This window comes from Saccostrea cucullata, unplaced genomic scaffold (genome assembly GCF_032062105.1).
Source record: "Saccostrea cucullata isolate Sc308-1 unplaced genomic scaffold, CSIRO_AGI_Scuc_v1 ctg2315, whole genome shotgun sequence".
Classification (NCBI taxonomy): domain Eukaryota; kingdom Metazoa; phylum Mollusca; class Bivalvia; order Ostreida; family Ostreidae; genus Saccostrea; species Saccostrea cuccullata.
The window spans coordinates 8,501-18,962 of record NW_026936261.1 but is presented as its reverse complement, the minus strand read 5'-3'; the positions used below and the strand labels follow the sequence as shown (position 1 = coordinate 18,962).

The 10,462-nt window shown below is 32.8% G+C and overlaps 1 long non-coding RNA gene across 2 annotated transcripts; it reads right to left on the bottom strand.

Annotated features, from left to right (window-relative positions):
* Positions 1-7,880: 7,880 nt before the first annotated feature.
* On the bottom strand, positions 7,881-9,556 carry LOC134245146 (uncharacterized). 2 transcript variants are annotated; one of them, XR_009987360.1, is made up of 3 exons: positions 8,974-9,556; positions 8,635-8,738; positions 7,881-8,414 (listed from the first exon to the last, which is right to left on the bottom strand). It is a non-coding gene; the product is annotated as an uncharacterized LOC134245146 (long non-coding RNA). The 2 variants fall into 2 exon arrangements; XR_009987361.1 differs by having other exon boundaries at positions 8,635-9,556.
* Between the last annotated feature and the right edge of the window lie 906 nt (positions 9,557-10,462).

The window sequence follows — 10,462 nt, the reverse complement described above, 5'->3', positions numbered from 1 at the left end:
CCTGATAATTACAGTCATGGGAGACATGGGATTTCTCTAACAAACATTATATTTTAGATTGCTGTCAAGTATATGCTTAAAAAAATAAGGAATTTTCTTGATTTAACACTTTTTTAATAAGAACAGTGCAATACTTTTACATTATTTGGGATGTGTAAATGAATAGTAAAAAGATACATTTTTTTTTTAAAATTCACTTAAATTAAAGGTCACAGTGACCTTGAAATAGGTTGCGACACACCTTCTACCTTAGACGCATAAACTGGCCAAGTTTGATGACTGTAGGTCTTATGGTTTTCAAGTTATGGGCTGGAAAGGATTTTTCCATATTTGGCTATAACTTCTTAATTAAAGGTCAGAGCGACCTATTTTTTGTGTGCGACACACCTTCTACCCAATATGCATCAGATGACAAAGTTTGATAATCCTAGGCCTAGCAGTATTAAAGTTATGAGCCAGAAACGAAAAAGCTAACAGACAGACGGACAGACACAAAGCCTATAACATAATACGTCCCGTCTTAAGACGGGCGTATAGAAATGTAATAAACATATTTAAATCTTAAGTTTAAAAATTTCAATTAATTCTAGGATATAAATAAGTGTGTGCCTCATATATTGCCATTGTACTCTATTTTTTATGTCGCATTTATTTTTTCTTTTTAAAGAAAATCACAAAGAAAAATCCATTCTACATATTGATAGCATCTCTATCACTCATGAAAATGTGTGACACTTGAGTGTATTCCATCATTATACTTGAAAATAATTTTTTTTTTATAGATTACGTCTGTGTGCATCATAAAGTGCCATTTTTGTGCTTTATCTGATTTTCCAAAAACAAAAAAAGTGTGAAAAATGATATTTAATCAAAACTTATCAACATTACACAATTTTTATTATGTAAATGTCCTATCAGAATCAATTTTAAAATAATTAAAAATGAAAGACACCGAGTCATCAGAAGTCAAACTGACGACCACCAAACAAGTTCTGTAATAGATTAGTTATCGTTCTTGACAAAGATGACGTTGTTGCAGCCTAATGATGTATAGGGATCCAGGGGGGGAGAAGTTATTCATAATTGAAGGTTAATTATACATTAAAAAGACTTAAGACTACATATACATCAGAATGTTCTTTCCCGTTATGAATTACGAAACGGAAAATTTACTTACTTCCAAGAAGAACACCTTTAAATATATATGTTTTTCATAGGCCATAAAAAATTGAAATCTTGGTTCTCAGGCCCGCGTGCATCCGTTTTGAGGTAGCCACATTGCCAATTTTATTGCATTTTTGATAAAATAAAAAGTTGGTATTGCGGAGACCAATTCGGGAAAAAAATTTCCGACCTCATTTGTTTCGTAGTTTAGTATTCAAATATCACTTCCGGTAGCCATTTACAATGAGATTTTGGCTACTTCGTTTGAAAATACATTCAAGGACATTACCTACGATGTTTACACGCTGTTAAGCAATGGATAAAGCAGAAATTTTGACCAGAAATGGAAAGTATATTTGTGATTAGAAAAATTATCGTTATGTTAAAGAAAATTCGGAAATTAAAATAAAAAAAATTCCTCCCTCATCTACTTTATTGCCAATAAAATGAACTAAGAACTGTCCACAGGTCCAGCACAATCTTTTAATTAAGCTATATAGCTTTAAAAAGCTATATAGCTTTATGAAGCTATTCAGAATAGCTTGATTAAGCTATTTTGTCATACTTTTTTCTCAAATGTGTTATTTTTTCAACATGTGCAAAAAGTCGCACCTTGGTGCAGTGGAAATATGAAACTTTGTATTCTTCTGAATACAATGCATGTAAAAATCACTCACCAAATTGCGTCTCCTTGAGAGACTTTGTACTCAAAGTTTTAAAAGTTTTGGGGCTATTGATCATGATGAGTGACCACACTATTTCTTGAATGAAATTATAAAGGAGGCCAGTTATGGCCAACAGGAAAATTGATTAGTAACAGTTCAGTACAATGAGAAGCAATCATACTTACCCACGCCTCACAGGACACACAGTTACTCAAACAATGGAAATTCATATTTTGCTTAAAAGTATTCAACAGCAGCAATGTTAAAACTTTCTGTGATTTAGGTTGTATTTTTGATAGTCCATAGTACATATATGAATAGTCAAATATTTGCGACTTTTTGTTTATATCTTTCAAAAAACGTTTTTGTGAAAAATTGCATATAAATAGCTTTATCAAGCTATTTTGAATAGCTTAATAAAGCTATATAGCTTTTTAAAGCTATATAGCTTATTCAAGAGATTGTGCTGGACCTGGTCCAATAGGGACAAATTATAGTAAACCCCCGCTGGGTTTTTCAGAGAAGGTGCCAATTCAAAAATACTTTATGGATCTAGAGATGTTCACAATTTACTGAAAATAAAGTGCCACGCCACAGCATGATACGCCTGTCAAAATATTACACAATTATCTTTAACAGTTTAGACTGCAAGAAAATCACTTCAACCTTGATTTTAAGATTTCCATGATTTTTCCATTTTTAAAAGAAATATTTCTTTATCCATCCCCTGTGCTGTAGACGTAATTAAAACAAATATTACATAACTGACAGATTTCTATACTGTTTGTGTTAGACTTTGTCAAATGCCGGCCATCATAATAAACAATATCAAATTAGTCTTAACAACTTAATCTATGTCAAATTAATTTTGAAAAGAAAGGCTGGCCATCAAATGACATTTGCTATGACCAGCAGACTTCTTCTGTCTAATCCCCAAAGACAGATAAGGCAGTGCTTGATCGGATAGCCTTCCTACATTGAACTCATTAATTAATCTTTGACTGGATGCTTTTCTACTCATTACTCCCTGAATATTAATGGATCTGCACTTTTTATCCTAAAACACTTTTAAAACATATAAAATACTCTTTTTAGAGTTAATGCCAGACAGGTTTTATATTTAATTCATATGGTCAAGAAGGCATGCTGATTCAACCCCATCCCATAAAATTAGTTTTAAATTAATTAATATAATATAATATCAGATTATTAATTTATTATGCAATATCAAATAAGTTTTAATTACTTTTTATCAAATTCATTTTAAAACTTAGCTAGCCACCAAGAGCTATTTTTAATCTAAAAGCTAGGCTGGCTGTCCATTTGCCCAATACCCAAGGGATAACACCAAACCTCCTCACACTAAACCCATTAATTTCTCTCTAATTTGACATGCAACTTTCTACTATCAAAATTCTTCCTGACCAGTGCTTGATAATTATGCCCATGGGACAAACTGAATTCCTCTCATTAAACACTGAAATTTGTTTATTAAAGATTGCTATAAAGCATATGATGAAAAAAATAAGTTTTTACTTTATTTAATGCTTTTTAATAAGGATACAACTCTAGTTTTTACATTTTTAGGATTATGAAATTTAAAATTAAAAAAAACTTAAATTTTTAAAAAATTTCACTAAAGTTAAAGGTCACAGTGACCTTGAAATAGGTCGCGACACACCTTCTACCTAAGATGTATACTTTTGCCAAGTTTGATAGCTCTAGGTCTAATAGTTTTCTAGTTATGAGCCGGACAAGATTTTTCCATATTTGGCCATAGCATCCTTATTAAAGGTCAGAGCAACCTACTTTTGGTGCGCGACACACCGTCTACCCAAGAAGTATCAGTTGACAAAGTTTGATAATCCTAGGCCTAATAGTATTGAAGTTATGAGCCGGACACGAATGGACAGACGGACGGACGGACATGAAGCCTATAACATAATACGTCCCGTCTTAAGACGGGCGTACAAAAATTTGCAGTGAAATACCCTAAAATCTTGACAATAAGCCGCGGCTTATTTTAAGTTTTGGTAAGAAAGTGGGGGCTTATTTTCAAGACCGGCTTATTTTCAAATTCCGGCTTATTATCAAAGCAAAAAACTGGTAAGAGAAGAGAGCACTGTTGCATTCATTGGTGATTCCCGGTGTACGTTCTTTAGGTTCGTCTACTTTATATTTTGAGAATGCCGTTCCCGAAAAGTTAATTTCATTGTATAGAGCATATGAATTTACATGAAATATAAACTTGTGTTAAAAAAGTAAAAAAAATATATAAGATATCCGCTTGCAGTTGAATCACTTGATAAATTAATTAAACAAACACATATTTATTTAAGGAACTCAATTATACAGTACTTTGAAATGTAATTACTACCAAGCCAATCAGCAGTTTCTTGCCTTGGGCAAAATTACCTGACAGTTAAATGCTTTACAAACAAAAACTTCCTTGTATCCATTGACTTATTTAATTATTACAACTTTAAACACATCGTTAACTTGAACAGGTATAGATGAGATAATAATTGTTAAACGTTCTGACAATTTCATGAAAAAACCAGAAGTCTCTGTCGAGACTGAAGCTCTACTGGTTTGTACTTATAGCAAAGGAAGAGAAAAGTACTTAAGAGTCATTCTCTGTAAGGACCACAGATGCCGTTCAAACGAATACCACAGATTTTAATAAAACATATATGAAAAAATTATGAATGTGTATGAGATTAATTAGGTATATTTAAAATTTTGAGATGTGACCTGTCCTCCAGGTTATGCCCCATAACACATTTTGTGGATACCCCCATGTTTGAAAAGGTCAGTTTTCTCCTAATTTGACATAAAAAATTCAAAATAAATAATGCACTATGGTTGAATTAAGTGCATTAGATTGTGAAAACAAGGTGTGAAGTAAAGATAAAAAATTATTTTGCTTCATCACTAACTCCCCTTTTTATTTTAAAGAAATTTAATTAACCCATAACCATCACGCTAAATAACCATACTTTCAGTGTCATTTTATAAAAAATCCCAAGATAGGTTTATAAAATATTAAGAATATTTTGAAACCAAACATACTTGATTATTTATTCATAATTATTCTGGATGTGTGTTTTTTGTTTAAACAAGAGGCCCAAGGGCCTTGAATCGCTCTTCTGATAAATTGTACAATCTATCACTTCTATTTGAAGCCTCGAACCCTGAGTATCCTAAGGCCCAAGTTGCATCAACTGACAAAGTTTGATGATTCTTAGCCAATTAGGACTGAAAGTATTTTTAATAATAAAGCTATAAAAACCATAAGTACATCACAGTAACCTATATTAAGATTGAAGTTTTTCTGAGGACTCAAGATGCATTAATAAACAAAGATTGAAGATTCTAAGCCAATAAGTATTTGAGATATTTAAAAGTAAGTCACTGTGACCTACTTTTTTGTCTACATTCTTTGAAAACCCGAAATACATTCTCTAACAACCAAATATGCATCAATAAACAAATTTTAGTAATTCTAAACCAGTTATTACCATAGATACTTAAATAAAGCCATAAAATGTCAAAAAATTAGGTCACCATGACCTACTTTTTAGACATCATTCTCCGAAAACCCAAGATGCATCAACTTACAAAGTTTGATGAGTCTGAGCCAATAAGTACTGTAGACACTTAAAAAAACCATAAAATGTTAAAAGTAGGTCACCGTGACCTACTTTTTGGTCGTCACTCTCCTAAAACCCAAGATGCATCATCTCAAAAAGTTTGATGATTCTAAGCCAAAAAATACTTAATATATTTGTATAAAGCTATAAAATGTAATCAAAGTACTGTGAGTACTGAAAGACGGTGGCATGAATGATGTTGTTTGTTTAACGTCCCTTTAGGATGACTGCACTTAAAGGCCGAGGTTTCAACCGTACGGTTTTCCTCAGGTAAGTTTGGTGTGGGGTGGAGCTTAATCGAAGCGGCTGAGAAGCCCCGAGGGAACGACGCTGGCTTGTGTATACTACCTATATACACAGGATGTTACCTGAGTGTATTACCTGTATGCGTTTTCCTACGACTTTGTAAACCGAGGCCGTTTTTTTTCATGTTTAGCTCATGAATTGAAATGCGAAATAAAGCATTTTTTGTTGCAGACAGAATCCTTCTCAATTTCTTTCTTTTAAAATAATTGATATTTTTAATAATTCGACTTTTTTATATACAGTGTGTTTCTTAATGAAGTGGTATAACGAAAATACATTTAGCACCAAAATCTGTCGTTGTAATCTGGCGACAAAAAGGGAAGTAATTCAAATTATCCCGCTTTAGACAAATTTGTCGATTACTGATTGGATAAAAGCTAATCACATGACGCCCTGAAATTTTCCGTATTACGTCTCCATTTTCCATATTACGTTTCCGTCGAGGCGTAATATCAAAATCGGGCACGGGATTCCGTTCGAAGCGTTGTTATTGTAAATAAAAATGGCGGCTAAGAAACGGTTTACGTAGGTAGTTCAGTTAAATTTCTTGTTACCGTAACGATATTTTATGTTGATTGTTATTGGATTAAAACTGAATATTTTCATAATATGCACAAATTTTCTTTTAATATTGAGAAGGTCTTCAGCGGGATAAATTCGTAACACAGTCAGTTAGTGACCTAATACGGATTCATACAGGGTGTGAAATGGAAATCCGTATTGGGACACGGCTTCGCCTCGCCCAATACGGATTTCCATTTCACACCCTGTATGAATCCGTATTAGGTCACTAACTGACTGTGTAACTAATATTACACGTCGTCTACGCAAAACGAAAGAAGAAAGTGATTCATAAAACAGTCTCTCGTAAAATAACAATGAAACTTAGAAACGATGTTTTGAGAATAAAATGTTGAAGTAGAAATATTATTGCCTAAGTAAATATCTTTTTAAGATAAACCCTACTTGATTTTTCCACAACGCATGGTCTGTAAAAATAGCCAGGGCTTCGGACCGGGGTTGATTCCCCGACAGCTATGAAACGGGAATGGAACCATCTGCATCATTTTTTTTTCGGGATTCATTATTAATTTCAAACATTAAATTCAAAGCAAGATGTTATATTCAGAGTAATTTCTCTTCTAAAACTTATTATTATACCGTAACTTCGTCACCATGTCTCGAAGAAAAGCGACACGTACAGGTTTGTCTTATAAATATAAATTCGCTTGAACAATGTTACAATGTTGTCATATTTGTTTTAAAAAATAATTTTATTTAATTCTATGTCAGATACTAGCTTCAAACACAGGTCGGTTTATTTTGTTAATTAATGGAGGAATAAATGTACTTTAACTCATGTTTTGACACGGAAATTAAAATTATCGATTGTAATCGTGATATGAAATCCTCCCTTTTAAAATTAAATTTTTAATATATATTATATAGCCATGATTTTTCTTGTCATTTATTTAATTATTTGATAGATAGATTATATATGGCATATTTTTATGAATTAAAAAGGAAAAGAACGATTTGATTGTTTCTTTATCACGTGCGGTAGGCATCAAAAGCCTGAAAGTTAATTCGATGGTCGGTACGATCTCCAGACAAGGTACACAAGATATACACAACAGCAGCAAACTAAATGTCAATCAAATCAAAGTATCCAATCCCAGGCTTAATTTCAGATGATTGACATGAGTTCTAAGACCAGGTAAATTTAAACCCGCACCTCAGATCTCCACATTTTTTCCTTATTCAAAATAAGGAAAAAATGCGGACGGGAGTATTTGGACTAATTTTCCGCATTCATTCCAGATTTTCTTCGTATTCAAATTTCCAGATTTTCTCCGTATTCAAAATATGGAGAAAATGTGGATGGGAGTATTTGGACTCTTTTTCCGTATTCTCTCCAGATTTCCGCATTTCCATATATACAAAATATGGAGGTATTTACTTGGTTGATAAAATGCGGAAATACGGAAATCTGGAGAAAATACGGAGTTAATCACATGGTTATAAAATGGCTAATAAAACCGCTACATGATGCATACATACATAAATATTTACAAAACCATTAACAATGTGCAAAATTATATACAATTTATTATATCATTATGAGAAAAAAACATATAAATGAATGAACAAAATTACACATTATGTTCATGAGCAATGTATTGGATCTTATATCTTTGACAAACAAATAGGAGCATGTATGGAAAAAAAACTGGAACTCTTATTTAAGCCACAAGTTCATCATGGAAAAAATGTGGCATTTTTTAATATTCATATTAAATAAATGGAAATTTATTCATTCTATTTAAGCAAAAGTGGGAGTGAAATGTTCAACACTATTAGGTATTGGGGAAAAAATAACAATTGACATAGCATTGAATATTTACAAAACAAGAAAAAATTTTAGACATTTTTTATCAATCTGGATCACATTTGCCATTTTCTACCTGCATCCCTGATTCATATTTCTCACAATTCAATTTATATCTCAGGTCTGTGCTTTACACCCATCTGTCCAATAAAAATTTTCTTCAGACTTCTTTGTAATTTGTAAGGTCTCTGCATGTTTAATTTCTTGCAGCAGCACTTGCGGTCGAATTGTCAAATCCTATCAATTAAAAAAAAAGTTCTTAAATCATAATGGTGCAATATTAATAATATTTAAATTCATTGCTTTTATTCCTTTTAAAATCTTTTTATAAACACAAGTTTGGGTTCTTCAATTTAATATCAATTTGTTTAAAATATTATTTATAATAATGACAAATCATAGTTGACTGTTTTTAATTAAACAAGCAATAAAAAAAGAAATAAAAGAATATATATACCTCAAACATAACCATCCATGGACCAAGCTTTAAGCCCGTTAAAATCGCAGTAAGTTGAATAAGCACTTATTCTTTTTCAGAAATCTCCTCCTCATGCACAGACGCTACCAAAAAAAAATGTATGGTAAATCATTGCTAGAGATTACAGCCCATGGCTCCCCAAAATTAACACCTTTAATTGTGGTTAACCATAATAAAATTCTATGAGCTGATTGAAAGATTTGAATCATGGGCATATTGGCTGAAACGTACATAGCCTGGTAGCTCAGTCCTAGGCCTAGAGTATTTATTTTCATCATCACAGTGACACACATGTTAAAAAAAATATGACTGACCTACCGCATATGAAATACGTGTATCTGCATCTTTTGGTTGGTACAGCAATACGATCTCAGGCTGTCTGGTCAACAAACTTCTTCCTTTAGACAGAGCAGACGTTGCAACATGGAGGCCAAGGTTAAATTTTGGCGGTCTGTTGTTTAAATTAATTGATCACTGAGCCCGACTTTTTGAAACATTCTTCCGATCCCGATCAAATTGTACATAACATTCAAGAGAAACAGAGAACTGCTGTTAACTCCAAGACAGTTTTTATGCACCCAATTTTTTGGGGGGCGCATATTGTTTTTGTCCTGTCTGTCTGTTTAGCTGTATGTCTGTCTGTTTGTTTGTCTGTTGTCAACTTTAACCTTCGCCATAACTTTTGAACCGTGAGACTTAGAGACTTCATATTTGGTATGGATACTCCACTACAAAAACACTTTCAACTGACACCAAGGTCAATGACCTTATGACCTTGATTGTGACCTTTATGCTAAAAATAGCTTTTTCGAACTTTCGCCATAACTTCTGAACCGTGAGAGATAGAGACTTCATATTTGGTATGCATACTCCACTAATTAGGCACTTTCAACTGACACCAAGGTCAAAGACCTTGTGACCATGACTGTGACCTTTATGCTAAAAATAGCTTTTTGGAACTTTTGCCATAACATCTGAACGGTGAGAGATAGAGACTTCATATTTGGTATGCATACTCCACTAATTAGGCACTTTCAACTGACACCAAGGTCTGTGACCTTGACTGTGACCTATATGCTAAAAATAGCTTTTTCGAACTTTCGCCATAACTTTAAAACCGTGAGAGATAGAGACTTCATATTTGGTATGCATACTCCACTAATTAGGCACCTTCAACTGACACCAAGATCAATGACCTTGTGACCTTGACTGTGACCTATGTGCTAAATATATTTTCGAATTTTCGCCATAACTTTTGAACCATAGATGATAGAGACTTAATATTTGGTATGCATACTACACTAATAAAGTGCTTTCAAATGACACCAAGAACAATGATTGTGTGGCCTTGACTGAGACCCATTTGCTAAAAATTGCTTTTTAGAACTTAATGTTGCCGCCAGGTGCTACTGTGTCTCACAAACACATCTTGTTCTTGATGAAAAAATTCTAAGTCCAGAGCTCCGTATTTTTTCCGGATGAAAAATATTCTAAGTTAAGAGTTCAATATTTTTCCAGATGAAAAATAGACTAAGTCCAATTCTCCATATTATTTCCGTTTATTTTCCGGATTATTTCCGTATATTTTCTGCTTTTCCGTAATTGTTAATTTTCTCCGTATTTTTTTCCACATTTTTTCCATATTAAAATGAGGAAAAAATGCGGAATAATGCGGAAATCTGGAGATCTGAGGTGCGGGAAGGAGGTGCTTATTTCCTCCCCCTTTAACACTGTGTTTGTGGTCTTTTTGGTCGCTTCTATTGCTTTTAAATCTTAACCTAAGTTTACTGTTATATATTTATTACAG